This window comes from Trachypithecus francoisi, unplaced genomic scaffold, assembly GCF_009764315.1.
Source record: "Trachypithecus francoisi isolate TF-2019V2 unplaced genomic scaffold, Tfra_2.0 Lachesis_group5, whole genome shotgun sequence".
Lineage (NCBI taxonomy): Eukaryota > Metazoa > Chordata > Mammalia > Primates > Cercopithecidae > Trachypithecus > Trachypithecus francoisi.
Genome location: NW_022681470.1, coordinates 41,400,835 through 41,421,039, shown reverse-complemented (window position 1 = coordinate 41,421,039; position 20,205 = coordinate 41,400,835). Strand labels below are relative to the sequence as shown.

Below are 20,205 nucleotides of genomic sequence, written 5' to 3'. Positions count from 1 at the left end.
TAAATTCCACTGGGAATGATAACATAAGGCTGTTTTGAAAAGATAATATATCTCCAAGTTTTTCAAAAAAGTATTATATACACACACAGAAAATCAACGAACTTGGAAGAACCACATTCAATTTTTATCCAGAGTGTTTTTATCAGTCAGGATAGGGTAGGTTATGCTATAGTAAAAAATGACCCCCAGTATTATTATTATTATTATTGTTTGGATACAGGGTCTCCCTCTGTCACTCAGGCTGGAGTGCAGTGGCATGATCTCGGCTCACCGCAACCTCCACCTCCCAGGTTCAAGCGATTCTCCTGCCTCAGCCTCCTCCTGAGTGGCTTGGATTACAGGCGCATGCCACCATGCCTGGCTAATTTTTGTATTATTAGTAGAGATGGGGTTTCACCATATTGGTCAGGTGATCTGGAACTCCCAGCCTCAGGTGATCTACCTGCCTTGGCCTCCCAAAGTGCTGGGATTACAGGCATGAGCCACAGTGCCCAGCCAATATTAATTATTTATCACCTGCACATGCTACACGACCAGCACAGGCTGCAGGATGGCTCTGCTTAATATAACCACTCAGCGACTTGGGTTAATGGAGGCCCCATGTCAACAGGTGCTTTTATAATCACCATGGCTGGAGTTCAGCAAAGGTTACATGTTCCTACTTACTTGGCCAAAGCAGGTCGCAGGACCACATCTAAATTCAAGAGAGTGGGGAAAAAAAGGGGTTTTCAAAAAAGTTCATGGAAAATGTGTATTATGAAAAAATTATGCATGGATTTCAAATTTTTTTCCACCAAGATAAATTCATACTGACTAGTTATAACATGTTTGAACAGAATCTAGTTCAAGGCACTAAAAAGGATAAGATATCAGTTTGAAAACAGCCCCTATCAGAGCAATATGAATTTTACTAAAACTGAAGCAAGAACAAACAACAAATTTATGGTGAAGCATTAAGTGGAAGAATGGTGAAATAACTGATGCTTGATGAAAAGTTTATGGGGACAATGCCCCAAAGAAATCAGCAGCTTACAAGTGGATAATTCATATTAAGAAGGGATGAGATGATGTTGAAGATGAAGCCCACAGGGGCAGACCATCCACATCAATTTGCAAGGAAAAAATCAGTCTTGTTCATGCCCTATTTGAGGAGGACCAATGATTAACAGCAGAAACAATAGTCAACATCATAGACATCTCAATTGGTTCAGCTTATGTAAGTCTGACTGAAAAATTCAAGTTGAGTAGACTTTCCATTCGATGGGTGCCAAAACTGTTGCACCCAGATTAGCTACAGACAAGAGCAGAGCTCTCAATAAAAACTTTAAATAAGTAGGATCAAGAACCTGATCCCCATTTCCTCAAAGGATTGTAACAGGAGATGAAACATGGTTTTACCAGTACAATCCTGAAGACAAAGCACAATCAAAGTGATGGCTACTAAGAGGAGGAAGTGGTCTACATAAAGCAAAAGTGAACCAGTCAAGAGTTAAGGTCATGGCAAAAAGTTTTAGGGATGTTCAAGACATTTTGCTTGTTGACTTTCTGGAAGGCCACAGAATGATAACACCTGATTATTAGGAGAGTGTTTTGAGAAAGTTAGCCAATGCTTTTGGAGAAAAATGCCCCAGAAAACTTCACTAGAAAGTCCTTCTCCACCATGACAAGGCCCCTGCTCATTCCCCTCATCAAGCAAGGGCAATTTTGCAAGGGTTTTGATGGGAAATCATTAGGCATCCACCATACAGTCTTGATTTGGCTCCTTCTGACTTTTTGTTTCCTAATCTTAAAAAATCTTTCACACAAGGAGTAATCTCTATTTTAAGAAAATCTTGGGCTGGGCACAGTGGCTCATGCCTGTAATCCCAGCACTTTGGCAGGCCGAGGCAGGTGGATCATGAGGTCAGGAGTTTGAGACCAGCCTGACCAACATGGTGAAACCCCCGCCTCTAATAAAAATACAAAAATTAGCCGGATGTGGTGGCAGGTGCCTGAAATCCCAGGTACTCGGGAGACTGAGGCAGGAGAATCACTTGAATTCTGGAGGTGGAGGCTGCAGTGAGCCGAGATCATGCCACTGCACTCCAGCCTAGGTGACAAGAGCGAAACTCTGTCTTAAAAAAAAAAAAAATTAAAAAAAGAAAAAAAAAAAGAAAATATTGATGGGATGCTGAGGTGGGAGGATCGCTTGAGCTCAGGAGTTCAAGACCAGACTGGGCAACATGGTGAGACCTTGTCTCTTAAAAACAAACAAACAAACAAACACCCAGCTTATATTAAAAAAAAAAAATCGTTAGCTCACGTGCAGTAGTTCATGCCTATAATCCCGGCACTTCGGGAGGCTGAGGCAGGCAGATCACTTGAGGCCAGGAGTTTGAGACCAGCCTGGCCAACATGGTGAAACCCCATCTCTAGTAAAAAAAAAAAAAAAAAAAGGAAAAAAAAAGAAAAAAGAAAAAAATTAGCCAGGCATGGATGGTGGTGCACTCCTGTAGTCCCAGCTACTCAGGAGGCTGAGGCACAAGAATTGTTTGAACCCAGGAGGTGGAGGTTGCAATGAGCCAAGATGGTGCCACTGCACTCCAGCCTGGGCAATGGAGTGACTCTGTCTCAAAAACAAACAAATAAACAAACAATCTTTAAAGGGCACCCATTTTTATTCAGCTAATATGTTAAAAAAACAAAAAAAAAGTGGCACATATACACCATGGAATACTATGCAGCCATATAAAAGGATGAGTTCAGGTCGTTTGTAGGGACACAGATGCAGCTGGAAACCATCATTCTCAGCAAACTATCACAAGAACAGAAAACCAAATACCTCATGTTCTCACTCATAGGTGGGAACTGAACAATGAGATGACTTGGACACAGGAAGGGGAGCATCACACACCGGGTCCTATTGTGGGGAGGGGGTAGGGGGAAGGGATAGCATTAGGAGATATACCTAATGTAAACGATGAGTTAATGGGTGCAGCACACCAACATGGCACATGTATATATATGTAACAAACCTGCACGTTGTGCACATGTACCCTAGAACTTAAAGATAATAATAATAATAAAAGAATTAGGTAACTTGAATAAGTGTTAAGATCAAATAATATATATACACTTTATAAAAAAACAAAAACAAAAACAAAAACAAACTGCATTGATATGGTTAAATTCCTAAGATCTTCAGTTCTTTTTTTTTTTTTTTTTTTTAACCTTCACAAGAGAATGGATGCCAGGTCGTCAGTTCTTTAGGGATGGACTAAATGACAGATATAATTGCTTACAAAACTGTCTCAAACGTGACAGAGCTTATGTTGAGAAAGTTGAGAAAGTTTATATTTTTATTTTTTAATTCCATTTTACCATGAATTTTTTGAAGCCCCTTTATACAATCCTACTCTTGTGCTTGGAAGGAGGAGAATTGGAATATTTATGAATAACTTTAATAACTACCATAATGCTAATTAATAAAATATGAATGTACTCTTGAACACAGAACTATCTAACTATCTAAGATTAATCATAGAGGTCTCCTCTTATTAGTAGTCTGATATGCAACTCTGTCAAGTATCTTATTTGTTACGAACATATGTGTATTTCACAGAAATATAGAAAAAGCTATATTGATAATTTAAACTGGGCCAAAATGCCACTTGGAGCTTAAACTTCAAAACAAACTAAAAGTACTTGATTAGCTTACTGTAGTGGAACAGTGCCACTTGGACACAATAAAATAGAAGAGAGACAAATCTGTGGTTTATACCCCAGAAAGCTGCATACATACAACCCTGCCTTGTTTTCTCTATTTCTCATTTCTCCTCTCTGATTATCAAATGAGACAAAACACATGTGAATGGGAATCACATTCACACTGTGATTCAAAATAAGACCAAAGATCTTAGGAATTCAACTATTAACTATGCCTGTTGCCTGGTGCCCAGGAGACTGCATTTAAGACCTGACTACTGGCCGGGCGTGGTGGCTCACGCTTGTAATTCCAACACTTTGAGAGGCTGAGGTGGGCGGATTACGAGGTCAGGAGTTCAAGACCAGCGTGACCAACATAGTGAAACCCTACCTCTACTAAAAATACAAAAAATTAGTCGGGCGTGGTGGCAGGTGCCTGTAATCTCAGCTACTCAGAGGCTGAGGCAGCAGAAATGCTTGAACCCAGGAGGTGGAGGTTGCAGTGAACTGAGATGGCACCACTGCACTCCAGCCTGGGTGACAGTGTGAGACTCTGTCTTAAAAAAAAACAAAAAACAAAAACAAACAAAAACAAAAACAACAAACAAAAACCTGACTACCACAAAATAAAATAAACATGTTTTAAAACTAGATTTTTCTGGTGGATAAAAATATGGCCAGAAAAATAAAATTACATTGATAAAAGTTAACAAAATACTGTAACAAAGAAATGTACCACCCATCGTGTCTTTGATATTTTAACAAATAAAACCCACCATTTGCGCAGAATTGCTGAACTTTTTCTGTGACTAACCAAAACCTTGCCAGTTTTTTTTTTCACTAAATTGAGAAACTGCACATATCAAAGCTAAAAACAAAAAGTTAAATGATCTAGTTTTCCTTAAAGGCAGATCATTTTTCTCACACTCATTGTGCCATAGAAGCCAGCCAAAAATTAAAATCAGACTCCAGACTTCCTGAACGAGCTGGACACACCCACAACTCTCTTTAATTCCAAAGCTGTCAGTGCCTAGAAAATCTGCTATATTATTTTCCTATTGCTGCTATAACAAATTAACACACATTCAGTGGCTTAAAATGACATAGATTTATGACGTGACACTTCTGGAGGGCCGCCTTCCTTCTGAAGGCAACAGGAGAGAAACTGTTTCATTGCCTTTCTAGCTTCTACACATTACCAACCTGCCTCAGTCCATAGCTCCTTTCTCCATCTTCAACACCAGCAGTGTAATAGATATTGTCTCTCCAATCTCTGCTTCTGTTATTACATCTTCTTTCTCTAACTCTGATTCTCTTGCTTCCCTCTTGTAAGAATCCTTGTGATTATACTCAAAGCATTCGAGATAAAGCCAAGATCCCTAATTTCATCACATCTGTAAAGTGTCTTTTACCATGTAAAATAACGTATTTATAGGTTCCGTGGATTTGGATGTGGACATCATACTTCAGCTTACCACAGTCTGCCCTCTGGACTGTAAAGATTCACACCCACCCCACATGCAAAATGCATTCATCCATCCCAAGGCCCCCAAAAGTCTCAACCCATTTATAGCATCGGCTTGGCTCCTGGCTGGAGTACAGAGTGCAGGCCGGCGGGGGATGAAGCTGAGCCGTGCATCTCTGCCAGATCCCCAGGGCCTTGCAAAACAAATTAAGGATTTGTGGTTTTATTCCAAAAGTCATGGGGAGAGCCTCTGAAGGGTTTTAAGCAGGAAAGTCACAGGAGTGGATCTGAGTTCTCGAAAGCCCACTCTGGCAGCAGCACGCGCGAGAACTGGAGGTAGGGAGGCTGCTTAGGAGCCTGCTGCAGTAACCCCGGGGAGGAAAACAGGGCGGTCTGGTTAGTTGAGCATTGCCATAGACAGTGACTGCACAAGGGCGGGCCTGAAGCTGGGTGGTAGTGGAGGCTTGAGAGGACCCTGGACAACAGAGGGAGAAGAAATTTCAGTTGGCCAGGGCAATGCAGAGGGCAGTGCCAATGAGGACAGAGCAGAGGAACTGGCAAGACAGCGAGAGGATAGAAGGTTCTGAGAACTGTCTGTTCTGTAGCAGTTAGGACTCCTTCACTCAAAAGTCACAGAGGCGGGGCACGGTGGCTCCTGCCTGTAATCCCAGCACTTTGGAAGGCGCAGGTGGGTGGATCACCTGAGGTCAGGAGTTTGAGACCAGCCTGGCCAACATTGGGAAACCCCATCTCTACTAAAAAGACAAAAATTAGCCGGATGTGGTGGCGCAGGCCTATAATTCCAGCTACTCAGGAGGCTGAGGCAGGAGAACTGCTTGAACCCAGGAGGCAGAGGTTACAGTGGGCCGAGATTGTGCTACTGCACTCCAGCCTGGGTGACAGAGTGAGACTCTATGTCAACAACAACAACAACAAAAAGTGACAGAAACTCAACTTGTTTTACCTCTGCAGAAAAGTGGTACATTGGTTTACCTAACAATGAAGCTGATCAGGCTTGGGCCTGACTGAATTCAGGGAGTCAAGCAATGCCCTCTGTCTCCCTGTCTCCCATTCTTTTTTTTTTTTGAGACTTTGAGACCGAGTCTTGCTCTGGCGCCCAGGCTGGAGTGCAGTGTCGCGATTTCGGCTCACTGTAAGCTCCACTTCCCAGGTTCACACCATTCTCCCGCCTCAGCCTCCTGAGCAGCTGGGACTACAGGCGCCCGCCACCAGGCCCGGCTAATTTTTTGTATTTTTAGTAGAGACGGAGTTTCACCGTGTTAGCCAGGATGGTCTCGATCTCCTGATCTCGTTGATCCACCCATCTCGGCCTCCCAAAGACCTGGGATTACAGGCTTGAGGCACTGTGCCTGGCCCCTGTCTCCCATTTTTTGTTTGTCACCTTGGTTTCATTTTTTTTCATGACCTCCTGGCAACCCCAGATTCAATCCTTCCACTTCTGTGGCCCAACAGGCAAGAGAGTCTTCCTGTTTGTATCAATTACAAGCATCCCAGGGAAACACTGGTTAGCCTACCTTTAGTCAGGCGCCTACACTGTGTGAAGGGGTTAGGGAGTTTCTTAGCAGAGGTCAGGGAGTTTGCTAGGAGAATAGAAGCCATAGCTAAAACCTCTCTAATTCATCTGGTATGAACTCTTTATATTAAAAATTTTTTCTATTAGTATATATAGATATAAAGTGTATGGATTCTGTTGCATGTATTATGATTTTTTTAGTTTTTTTTTTTACCTTTTTGTGTTTTCACATACAGGGATTTTAAGTTTTTCACTAATGGAAAAAATGGATTGTTGTCATGTATTACTTCTTCCAGCACTTCTATGATTAGTTCTGGTTAATTGTAAATTTAGGTCCTTACTCATACACCCTCTTCCATACCCCTCTGCAACCTCTTCCCATCAGAAGTCAGAGTAAATGAAGGGAAGTCAATATTTTAACAGTGTATCCTTTCACCTTCTTGGCTTTCCAGCTAATACAAGTGTCATATCTGTCATGCTATAATTATTTTACAATGTGGAGCCAGTCACTAGCCTTCTACACACAATCTGAACAGTCAATAATCAAATCTGGCATTGTTCTATTTCTGAGGTACTTTTAGTCCAAGGCTGCTAGGCAGAGACTGGTTGTAGCTGGAATTTGGGTTAAAAATGTTCTTCAAAATTGAAATACGGTATTTAGGCAGCAGAGATTAAGCGCCATTCTTTGTTTCTCCCTTCTTTCCTTTTTGAGAAATGGACTGCTAGAAATATCTTCATTCTAAACTCTGCAAACAGAATTGATCCTGTAGTCCTTTCAAGTGGTGTGTTCAGCCCAAAGTTTCTTCATTTGCGTATCTTTTCGGCCTTTTAGAAGCTTTCTTGAAAACTCCCATACTATCTTTCTTCACACTTGCCCTCAAATTTGGTGTATATTCCCCTATGACACCCAAGCCGAGCTCATCCTGTGGATGCGGGATAGTGACAAGACTGGGCCCTCCGCAGCCCGACAGGGACAGCAGCTTGTCAGGGACAAAGAGTGAGAACAAATGACCCACGTCCCCTGCTGCTCTCATGGCTCTTCCCTCTGAGGCTCTTTCACTAGGAGGCTTTCAAATTAAGGGTCCGTTAAATATATAATAAGCACATTCTCTCCATTCTTTTCACGCCCTCTAGGTCCTGCTAGGCAAATCAGTCTTAAGAGCCAGTTTCCTTTCGCCCTTATTCCTTGCCTCTCCACTTCAGTGAAAGTCTTTTCCTACTTGAGTAAAAGGCAAAGAAAAAAAAAGTTAAAGAACATGATTAAGAGCTTTAATGAATCATATAGGTCTGAATGTGAAGTGGTTCCTGTCTTTCGAATGAGATCCTCAGAAATGTGTCTTGGCAAACATAAATACATAATCCTTTAGGGATGTGGTTGAAACTTTCAGTTGACTACTTACATGGTTTGTTAATTCAGTGACATATATATATTTAAATTCATATATTGTGTAAAAATCGTATTTAGAAGTATTACTTTTTCCATATGCACATTTCATGAAACAATTTAAACTTTTCAGATGCATCTGACATCAGAGTTTTCACAATCACTTAGAATCACAAAATGTTTGAGTCTTCTGATGTTTCCAAAGCATATATTATCTTCATTTCATTTTTTTTTTTTTTTTTGAGACGGAGTCTTGCTCGATTACCCAGGCTGGAGTGTAGTGGTATGATCTCAGCTCACTGCAACCTCCACCTTCTGGGTTCAAGCAATTCTCCTGTATCAGCCTCCCGAGTAGCTGGGATTACAGGCGTGCACCACCACGCCCAGCTAATTTTTGTATTTTTTTTTTTTTTTCTTTAGTAGAGACAGAGTTTCGCCATGTTGGCTAGGCTGGTCTTGAACTCCTCACCTCAGGTGATCTGCCTGCCTCAGCCTCCCAAAGTGCTGGTATTACAGGCATGAGCCATGGTGCCCGGCCTATCTTCATTTCTACTTTGAAGTAAGATGCAGTTTGAATTATTTATTTATTTTATTTTCAATTTTTTAAAGATTTCAACTTTAATTTATATTCAGGGGGTACATGTGTAGGTTTGTACCAAGGATATATTGCTTGATGCTGAGGTTTGGGGTATGAATGAACCTGTCATCATTTTAAATTCCAGGCCACCAATACTCCACATTATTCACTACTTACCATATTATTTGTTCAAAGTAACTGTTAACCCCTTTCCTGTTTAGAAAAAAAAAAAGTGAAGCTCGCTGCCAGCACTTACTTAATTTTACGTAAACATGCTCTTTGAGGCTGAAGCAAATCTGACTTTCAATGTGAAAATAAAATATATAAACAGTTTTTGGAGTTATTTCTAAACAGAACTAACATCAGAATCATCTGAATCATCAGAAACGTCTATTTAAGAAAAATCGGATTCATCAAATGAATCTTCGGCCAAGAACTCTTCGAGAATGATGTTAATATCACGCGTAGGAATGTTACGTTTTCTAGGACTTAACATTTTCAGTGATTGAGAATTACTGTATTTTGTAAATGGAAATACCACTACTAAAAACAGAATGCTATGAATAGAACAATATCTTCTGTTTCCAAAGTCGATATACTAGTGTGATGTGAAAATAACATAAAAAGAGATATTGCATGGTGAAAGTTATCTTGGGGTGAACGCTGCCGCTGCAAGTGCCATCAGTGAGTATTCTCAGGGCAAATGGAAAAGGGTAAAAGGCTGTTTACAATGACACACAGCAATACTGACTACATTAAAATAGCTTTTTTCCCTCCATTAGAAACAAAGTTGATTCTGACAGAAGATCTCTGCAATCATCCAAAGTGGTCACGGACTGAGAGAGTGCCTGCACCAGAAGACTTACACACAAAGTGGCAAACACTTGACTGAAGCATTTTTGTTTTTGTTTTTGTTTTTTTTTGAGAAGGAGTCTCGCTTTGTCTCCCAGGCTAGAGTGCAGTGGCGTGATCTCGTGATCTCGGCTCACTGCAACCTCCGCCTCCTGGTTCAAGTGATTCTCCAGCCTCAGCCTCCTGAGTAGCTGAGATTATGGGTGCACACCACCATGCCTGGCTAATTTTTGTATTTTTAGTAGAGACGGGGTTTCATCATGTTGGTCAGGCTGGTCTCAAACTCCTTACCTCATGATCCACCTGCCTCGGCCTCCCAAAGTGCTGGGACTACAGGCATGAGCCACTGTGCCCAGCCTGAAGCATAATTTTAAAAAAATCTTGCTTGGATCCTGGCTTATACCATAATGCAGTAGAAACTTTTACCAATGATCATCTTCAACAATGATTTTTACCAAACTCCAGGCTTTTCTGATTGAAAGAACTTACTAGAAATGTTAGAGACTTTATCCCATTTCTCTAAATTTCACTGCAGTAAACTGCTGAAATGAAAACTCACAAATGTGAGTGCTACATCTACTGTCCAACAGTCATCCTCCAGAAAACATGCTTACAAAACAAAAAACAGAACAGAACAGCATGCATACTGGTCCATTTTCCAATATACATGTTCGCACTCCCTCGTTCCCTCTTCCTACGCCTCCTTTCTCAAGGAGTTGTATGTTGTAGATGACAAACTGCTAGAATACAGACACAATCGTGCTTGATTTGTTCCTTACATGAGGTCTTATGTATGTTCTTCACTGATGTTCCCTTGATAATCTGACAATGGAGAAACACAGCTTTTGATTCCTTGTCTCTTATGGTCTCTTGTAATTATAAATACAATAACAACCAAAATAAGAGCTCTCATTGACAGCACCCCTCCCAAGAGCCAGACACCTGACTAAGGCCTGTGGGCATTAACTAAGTTAATGCAGACGAAATGCTAGGCACAAGTCCTGCCATGTGCTAAGAGCCCAATAGATGTCAGCCATTACTATTATTGCCTCGGCCTCCCAAAGTGCTGAGATTACAGGCATGAGCCACCGTGACCGGCCTGAAGCATAATTTTAAAAAAATCTTGCAAAACATCTGTATTAATTGTTATCATTCAATCCTCACAACAACTATATGAGGTAAGCATTCCCACAGATGAGAACATTAAGAAGAACATCAAGGAAACAAGGCCATAGAGTTACTGGCCAAGAGGGGATAGGAACTCTGCATGTCTACCTCTTTCAACAAATATTTTGCATTCTTAAAAAGGCCAAATCTATGTAAATTAAAGAGGATGTGGAAAAGAACAGTCCACATATTTTTAAACTCCCCCCTTACGTTCTAATACCTAATGATGAGAGAGGTCTAGAAGGGACACAATTTTTTTTTTTTAATTTATTTTTTTTAATTATACTTTAAGTTCTAGGGTACATGTGCATGACGTTTATATCATGTATAACTCCCCAAGCAATCCCTCCTCCTCCCCACCCATGATAGGCCCCAGTGTGTGATGTTCCCCTTCCCGAGTCCAAGTGATCTCATTGTTCAGTTCCCACCTATGAGTGAGAACATGCGGTGTTTGGTTTTCTCGTCTTGTGATAGTTTGCTAAGAATGATGGTTTCCAGCTGCATCCATGTCCCTACAAAGGACGCAAACTCATCCTTTTTTATGGCTGCATAGTATTCCATGGTGTATATGTGCCACATTTTCTTAATCCAGTCTGTCACAGATGGACATTTGGGTTGATTCCAAGTCTTTGCTATTGTGAATAGTGCCGCAATAAACATACGTGTGCATGTGTCTTGTAGTAGAGTAGAGTAATTTATAATCCTTTGGGTATATACCCAGTAGTGGGATGGCTGGGTCATATGGTACATCTAGTTCTAGATCCTTGAGGAATCGCCATACTGTTTTCCATAATGGTTGAACTAGTTTACAATCCCACCAACAGTGTAAAAGTGTTCCTATTTCTCCACATCCTCTCCAACACCTGTTGTTTCCTGACTTCTTAATGATTGCCATTCTAACTGGTGTGAGATGGTATCTCATTGTGGTTTTGATTTGCATTTCTCTGATGGTGAGTGATGATGAGCATTTTTTCATGTGTCTGTTGGCTGTATGGATGTCTTCCTTTGAGAAATGTCTGTTCATATCCTTTCCCCACTTTTTGATGGGGTTGTTGTGTTTTTTCTTGTATATTGTTTGAGTTCTTTGTAGATTCTGGATATTAGCCCTTTGTCAGATGAGTAGGTTGCAAAAACTTCTCCCATTCTGTAGGTTGTCTGTTCACACTGATGGTAGTTTCTTTAGCTGTGCAAAAGCTCTTTAGTTTAATTAGATCCCATGTGTCAATTTTGGCTTTTGCTGCCGTTGCTTTTGGTGTTTTAGACATGAAGTCCTTGCCCATGCCTATGTCCTGAATGGTACTACCTAGATTTTCTTCTAGGGTTTTGATGGTATTAGGTCTAACATTTAAGTCTCTAATCCATCTTGAATTAATTTTCGTATAAGGGGTAAGGAAAGGATCCAGTTTCAGCTTTCTACTTATGGCTAGCCAATTTTCCCAGCACCATTTATTAAATAGGGAATCCTTTCCCCATTTCTTGTTTCTCTCACGTTTGTCAAAGATCAGATGGCTGTAGATGTGTGTGGATTATTTCTGAGGACTCTGTTCTGTTCCATTGGTCTGTATCTCTGTTGTGTACCAGTACCATGCTGTTTTGGTTACTGTAGCCTTGTAGTATAGTTTGAAGTCAGGTAGCGTGACGCCTCCAGCTTTGTCCTTTTGACTTAGGATTGTCTTGGCAATGCGGGCTCTTTTTTGGTTCCATATGAACTTTAAAGCCGTTTTTTCCAATTCTGTGAAGAAACTGACTGGTAGCTTGATGGGGATGGCATTGAATCTATAAATAACCTGGGCAGTATGGCCATTTTCACGATATTGATTCTTCCTATCCATGAGCATGGTATGTTCTTCCATTTGTTTGTGTCCTCTTTGATTTCACTGAGCAGTGGTTTGTAGTTCTCCTTGAAGAGGTCCTTTACATCCCTTGTAAGCTGGATTCCTAGGTATTTTATTCTCTTTGAAGCAATTGTGAATGGAAGTTCATTCTGATTTGGCTCTCTGCTTGTCTGTTACTGGTGTATAAGAATGCCTGTGATTTTTGCACATAATTTTGTATCCTGAGACTTTGCTGAAGTTGCTTATCAGCTGAAGGAGATTTTGGGCTGAGACAATGGGGTTTTCTAAATATACAATCATGTCATCTGCAAACAGGGACATTTGACTTCTTCTTTTCCTAACTGGATACCCTTGATTTCTTTCTCTTGCCTGATTGCCCTAGCCAGAACTTCCAACACTATGTTGAATAGGAGTGGTGAGAGAGGGCATCCCTCTTGTGCCAGTTTTCAAAGGGAATTTTTCCAGTTTTTGCCCGTTCAGTATGATATTAGCTGTGGGTTTGTCATAAATAGCTCTTATTATTTTGAGATACGTTCCATCAATACCGAATTTATTGAGCGTTTTTAGCATAAAGGGGGGACACACAATTTTAATGACAGGGCAAGAACCCTGGAAATCCCCCAATGGCCATAGCTGAGAAACAGCTGCTGCCCCTTTCCAGCCCAAAGCAAGTCAAGGCCAGGCAAGTCACGGAAAGGGATGAAGTGTCTCCAGCAAACAACAGTGGGTAGAGGGACCAGATATAACTGGTAAGATAAAGCCCACTCGAAAGGCAATCAAAATTCTTCTAAAAGGTCATTCAAGTTGACCAAGTAATACATATAGCCAGTGTTGATACTAGGGAGAGCCAGTTGTCAGACACAGTCACATGCTGCATAACAGCATCTCGGTCACTGATGAACTGCATATATGACAGGGGTCCCGTAAGACTATAATACAGTATTTTTACTATACCTTTTCTATGCTTAGAGATGTTTAGATGGACAAATACTTATCACTGTGTGTAAATGCTTGCAGGATTCAGCTCAGTGACATGCTGTACAGGTTTGTAGCCTGGGAGCAACAGGCTACACCACAGAGCCTAGGTGTGTAGAACCTGTGTGAGTTCACTCTATGAGGTTCACATGACGACAAATCACCTAAGGATGCATTTCTTAGAACGTTTCCCGGTGGTTAAGCAACCCATGACTGTGAATACATCACCTTCATTCCATCTGGCAAGATGTTCTGCCTTAGCACTCGGCTGCATTATTTTCCTTTTCTTTCCTGTTCACTACACTTTAATTCTGAAGACCATAGGAGGGTAGAATATTACTTTTTAAAAACTTTAAACATGTGTCTCAGCATACCCTTTTCTTAAATTGATGACCTGATGTTAAAATGTTATTTTTCATGTCATTTATAATCTTACCAGAATCCATTTAATGAAGTTTGGTTAGACTTCAGTGGAAATAATCTTCCAGAGTTGTTTTCCCCACCTGGGATATAGGTGTAACTTTACTACAATTAGTATGCATAGTGCAGAATTTCACGCAAGGGGGCCTGTGGCAGCACTGAGATAATTTAAACAAAATTGTAATTTAAACACATTTAACAAATTAAACATAAACATATTTAACACATTTCAGCATATTTAACATAATTTAAACATATTAAACATTATTTAAACATTCAAATGAACAAAACAGAAAGGACATATGCACAAACTTGCTGCTACTTAGATCACTGCAACTTCTAGGATCCATTGTCTTTTACTGATTTAAAAACAAAGCGAAAATAAAAAAATTAAAAAGTTGTGCCTGAAAAATATATATTTAAATCTTATTTAATATAGTATAAAATTTGTTTGCCACCTCTACCTAATTCCTTGTTCCAGGGTAACCAAGGCAGAATGATATTATGTAACTAAGTGGCAGCTTTTCCCTCAAATAAATATCCTTTATCTATTGTCAAGAGGAAACTGCAGTTCCGAGGATGATTTGGATAGACCAGACTGCAGTGTCCATGCTACTTTTTGAATACTCAGTTAAAGGGCGCTAAATTCTTGGCTTCTGTAGGCTTTGGCTTAGGACATATGGCTATGCCATAGTCCTCTCCACAGCACATGGCCTCTTCCTGAACTGACAACAGGGAGTCCTTTGCCAACCCTAGCTCACTGTTCTGACATCCCCGGCCCCAGTCTTCAAAATAGTACCACCCTGTCGCAACCAGTTTCTATCATCATTCTGTGTTGTACAAAGTTTTATTATCTATTTTATTTTTTAGAGATGGAAGTCTTGCTATATTGCCCAGGCTGTCCTAGAACTCCATCCCTGGAGTTCTCCAAGGATAGTGATCTCCATCCTCGGCCTCCCAAGTAGCTTGGACCAGAGGCACGTGCCATTGCACCCAGTCTGGAGTTTAATTTTATTTTTCCCCCCAAATTAAGTAGCTGTCTATTTAGGTAATTTTATTTGAAAGGAGAATACTGTAATCCAGAAATGAATGAGCATTTCCTCAATTAACCTTCCAAAGAAAAGTTCAGCCTCTGACAAAGTATAAGGCAAGTAACAGAATTCAACTTATCTGTATACAAAAGGACTTTCAACCACGCTCTAGAAAATGTGCACACTTTCACTTAATGACCACTGATGATGGAAGTGAGAAGCAAGTGGCAATGGGAACTGCTGCTACCTTGTCCAAATTAGCGAACCACCACCTGCTCTACTGCTCTGTATCACTGGAACAACTCCAGTTCCTCCAGAGACTATGAAAAGGAACTGCAGAAGCTATCAAGGTAGCATGGCACACTCCATCATGCTTGTGAAGAAAAGCAAAAGGAAACACCATGCTGACACCCTCTCGTCCTGGGTAGAACGACTGTCTCCCTCCCTGTTCTTGGCAGAGACTTATCCCAACGTCTTGGCTTATCTGTTTACATATCTGTCTCTTCTTACTACAGGCTACTTTAAATGCTTCGACCTAATAAAATGCAAGCCCCTAAAGATGGTGTTCATGTCTTACCCATCTTTGTATATAGTAGGTAATGTGATAGGCACTCAATACAGGTTTGCTGGAAGAATGAACGAAAGAGCATTTGTCCTCCTTTACTTGTGTGCTACACGGTTCAGCAACGTTACTCCCACTCAGAATGAAGCTGGGCACAGAAAGGGCAGAATGACCTTTGGAGCTGACGCACAACAATGGAGGACCATCAAAGGGAAGGAGTGGTGCTTTCACTGTAACCTTGACTAAAATTGCGATTGTGGCTCCATGGGAGAAAAACAGAGCAAGAAACAGCAGTCATCCCAGTGCATGGGCACCATCACTTTTAAGCTGAGTTATAAGAACCTCAGGGTGTTTTTTAAAAAATAGGTTTTAAGTTATTTCAAGGAGGAAAAAGAGCTTAACATGCATCATTTTACTCTAAATATCTTTGATATATTTTCACCATAAGACTTTTAGGTTGTAATGATAATAAATACCAAGTATTATTCTCTTATAATACTCATAGCATCATGTAAGAACTTCTCTAAAACGCACAGCAGCCTGGAGTAGTCAAATTCACGGAGACAGAAAGTAGAATGGTGCTTGCCAGTGACCAGGGGCAGGGAGGAAGGAGGAGTTAGTGTTTAAATTGGTACAAAGTTTAAGTTTTGCAAGATGAAAAAAGTCCTGGAGATGGATGGTGGTGATGGTTGCACAACAATGTGAATGTACTTAATGCCACTGAATTATATTCTCAAAAATGATTAAGATGATAAATTTTATGTTATGTATGTTTTACCACAGTTTTTTTGTGTGTATGTGGTAAAAGGAAAGTCACTGTCAAATGCTAACAGATAGGAGAATGCCTGGGCTCTAGCCTCAAGGGAATCACTTCAAACTTTAGGCTAGAGAGAGGTTTTTAAAATGATGAACATGGAATGGGAGGTGTGCAGGAGTGTGCTGGGTACAAGGTCTGGGTGTCTTGTTCTGGTGGCTGTCTTCAGTCATGGTGTACCTGGAGTGCAGCTGAGTGTCATCTCAACAATGGCTAGGTTGTAGATTAACTGCCTTTAGGCCATCTCTGGAATTTCACAGCTCAGTCTTCACGCCTGGTTGTCTCAAGATTAGCCCCTGGAACTTTCGGTGTGGTTCATTCCTTGTGGTTTCATCTTGGGGCTTGTAGGAAACAAAAGCTAGTGTGCGGAGGGCCTTGAAGCTTCAAATGGCTTGAACTTCCTTGTAATGCAGTTCAGCATGGGCTGGGTTCACCACAGCAACAATTAACTGTCCATCTTCCTTTGACTTTAGTAGCCTGGAAAAATCTCTGCTTGACCAGTATGAAACTCAAAGCTGGTGATGCCATTGTAGGCTGCAGTCTGCCTGGCATCCTCCACTGCCTGCCCCACCAACAAAATCCCAAGGACCTGCAACGTGCTGAGCCAGAGGGAGGCTGATCACACCAGTTCCACAGCAGATGGCAAGGAGGATGGTGTTAAGAGTTCACTCCACTCAGCTTCCCTACAATCCAGTACAGCATCTCTACACCAGCAGTGTTAATCTGGAAAAAGGCATCTGGAGAGATGCAGACCTTCAAGCCCAGGAGATCTTTAAAGATATGAGGTTCCCCAAACAAGAGCTAGTAGGCAGACTGATGATGGTTGAAAACGGGTCATGGTGCTTTCCTGGAAGTCAGTTGAGGTCAAGTCATAGACTGTTCCAGGACCTTTAATGAAAAATTTCTTTACAGTCTCTTCCTGAACATGGAGCTCCCCTGGACTTAATTCCTGGGGATGGAATGTGATGACAGCCATTGTGTGCCTTAGGCTATTGGTGCGGACTGTGAGCTCACACCAGTATCGACCTTCATGAAGTAGAAGGCAGGGCTCTGTTGGAAGGAATACTTCATCGTACTGTGCCACCTGATTGTGTTTCTAAGGGATGTTTTTCAGATGGGTAGACTGTACACAGACGATGTCCCCATCTTTTCAGGTTCCCAGGTCATATCCCACAGTCTTTGGATTGCCATCTGGACCTTGATTCACAGAGAAGGTGGACTTATTTCTGTAGCCACTGATGACAGGAGATGGTATAGTAGGATGGAGAAGACAAGCAGCCCCTCAGATCTGGGTGCAGCTGTTGTCACATTGACTCCATCAAGCATTTGAATGTGAGACTCTAGTCTTTGTAAATTTTCACCTTGAGCCGTTCATAGTTCAGCCTCCAGAGCAGCATCACAACACCAGCCAGCCTTTCCTGCCAGGAATCATCTAGTAGTCCCAGATGACTTGGTTTCTTCTGACATTTTTGTCCTTTTTGACACTTCTTGGCTACCACATGGGTGAAATTTCCCTTACATACTATGCCCCAAAAGAGCTGTGACCAACCTGGTGGTTTTACAGCACACCAGGGAAGCAGTCTTGGTTTGGAGAGGAAACCCACCCTGGAGAGGAAGCATGTGAGGCTGTGTGTTAGGACTCTTCTCTTAATGCCTGCCATCTAAAGACACACTGAAATCCACCTCTCAGGGTTGAGGTGAGAACAACAAGCTCATATATATGGCACACTCTGGACTGTGCTGAACACAGCAGATGCTTGACATGTGTCACTACCCTTCCTTAGGCTCTGATTTGAAGTGTGTCACTTGGTTTCATCATGCCTTAATGTCTCCAACCTGCAAAATCAAGGCAGCAAACCAAAAGGGCAGTAGATGACCCAGTTTACTGTGGCAGGGAGTCATTTCCTGTTGAGTAGGGCACCTCTACTACCCCCCTGGCACACGCAGCCAACAGGGGGGCAGGCATGGCAGAACGTGGTGCTCCTCCCAATGCCAGTGTAGCAGCTGGCCTGGGCACCTCAACTTCTCTCGGGGAGTACCCTTCCCTACTTGGCTGGGGGATCTTCTCTTGAGACCTTCCTCAAAAGCATTTATAACCCTAATCCGCAATTTTAAACAATGTACAACAAAAGTTGGAAGGAGTTCTAACCCCCAGCTTCCCCTAAGCTTCCCCTCCCCTTTTAATATATTATCTCTTTCATTCCATCTATTAAATGTCCTCTCCTTATTTTTATACACTCCAAAATCAACATTAAACAGAAAATTTACACACACAGATTGGTTAAAATATTTACTTGTAGATTTATAAATAGTCTGCAGTCCCAAGGACAAATGGCCACATAATCTATTGAACAACAGTGATCTGTGTAGGTTTGGACACAATGGAAAACTACGGATCCTGTAAAGGTTTAATATGCAGGACTTTAATAACGTGTAATTTCATACATGCAGGGCCTTTTACGTGCCTGTGGACTTTGAGAATTCAGAGCAAACCAACTTTGTGAGAGAAATACGGTACTTGGCTTGTTTATAACTCCAATGCCAATCCACTTTACGGGGGACACCCCACTTAATTTTCCAGTTGGAGGTAATAAAGTCATACTACAAACTGAAAGCAACCATAGGAACTGGAATGAATGTGATGACCTTTCTGGAGAAGCACCAGAGTTCAGAAAAGAGGTGCATGGTGAGGTCTAGAGAACCAGGGCTCTGAAGGTGGCCAGATCTTTAAAAGCTAGACTCTGCCACTTAATGTTTGTAAAGTTTGTGAGTAACTTAAACTCTTAGAGCCTTAGTTTCTTAATCTGCAGACCGAAGATAACAGAATCTCTCTCACAAAACACTATTATTATATCAAATGAGATTAAGTAAGATAGTGCAAGCACCTGAAACATGGTGGATATTCAATACTTCTCAGATACTATTAATTATCCTCATGAATAACATCAGAATATAATATTATTCTGTTCTGAAAAATAACCAGGTCAACCTCAGAGTCTTGTCCTGAAATACTTTTTTGTTCTAATATCATGAGGTTTGAGAGCAAGGATGGCACTTTTAAGGGTAGTCTAGTCTAGTCCTTCATTTTACATTAGTGGTAACTAACGTCTAGAGAGAGTAAAGGACTTGATGAAGGTCATACTGTTAGTGGCATAATTAAAGCCTATTCTTTGATCCAGGTCTCCTTCCTTTTTCTACTGTGGAACTTCTGCAGGCAGCAGAATGAAAACAGGTGAATTTTCAAACTTCACCTTCTAATTCTGGACTGTGTGCCATGTCAGCAGCAGGTGAAACATGGCAGAGGTGACTCACTGTGTCCTGTGATGGCTGAATTAGAAAAGACTCTAGCTAAGGTTTCCAGAGATCCCTAGTGCTAGCAATTCCTGAGCCGCTGGTTCATTCTACATATAACTGGCTTTCTTGGGTTTGCTAAGAAACCCAACTCTTCACTCTCTCAGCTTTCCAATTTAGAGAACGTTATAGTATTATTGTCTCCTGTTCTCTTAGCCTTAGAGAATTATTATTATTAGGCCAGGTGTGGTGGCTCACACCTGTGATCCCAGCACTTTGGGAGGCTGAGGCCAGATCACTTGAGGTCAGGAGTTCAAGACCAGCCTGGCCAATATGGTGAAACCTGGTCTCTAATAAAAATACAAAAATTAGCCAGGTGTGGTGGTGCGTTCCTGTAGTCTCAGCTCCTTGGGAGGCTAAGGCAGGAGATCACTTGAACCTGGGAGGAGCAGGTTACAGTGAGCTGAGATCACGCCATTGCTCTCCAGCCTGGGTGGCAGAGCAAGACTCTGTTTCAATAAATAAATAAATAAATACTATTATTATTATTCTGTAAGACCAACAGCTGTGTTCTATCTCTTCCACCTAGTCCAGTCTAGGCACTTTGCATATAT

At 41.4% G+C, this 20,205-nt stretch overlaps 1 protein-coding gene and 1 pseudogene across 1 annotated transcript in view; both read right to left on the bottom strand.

The window, feature by feature from the left end:
• CUNH1orf21 (chromosome unknown C1orf21 homolog) overlaps positions 1-20,205 on the bottom strand; it is a 265,567-nt gene that overhangs the window by 62,679 nt on the left and 182,683 nt on the right. The window lies entirely within an intron of this gene.
• LOC117076004 lies at positions 13,275-17,961 on the bottom strand (annotated as a pseudogene).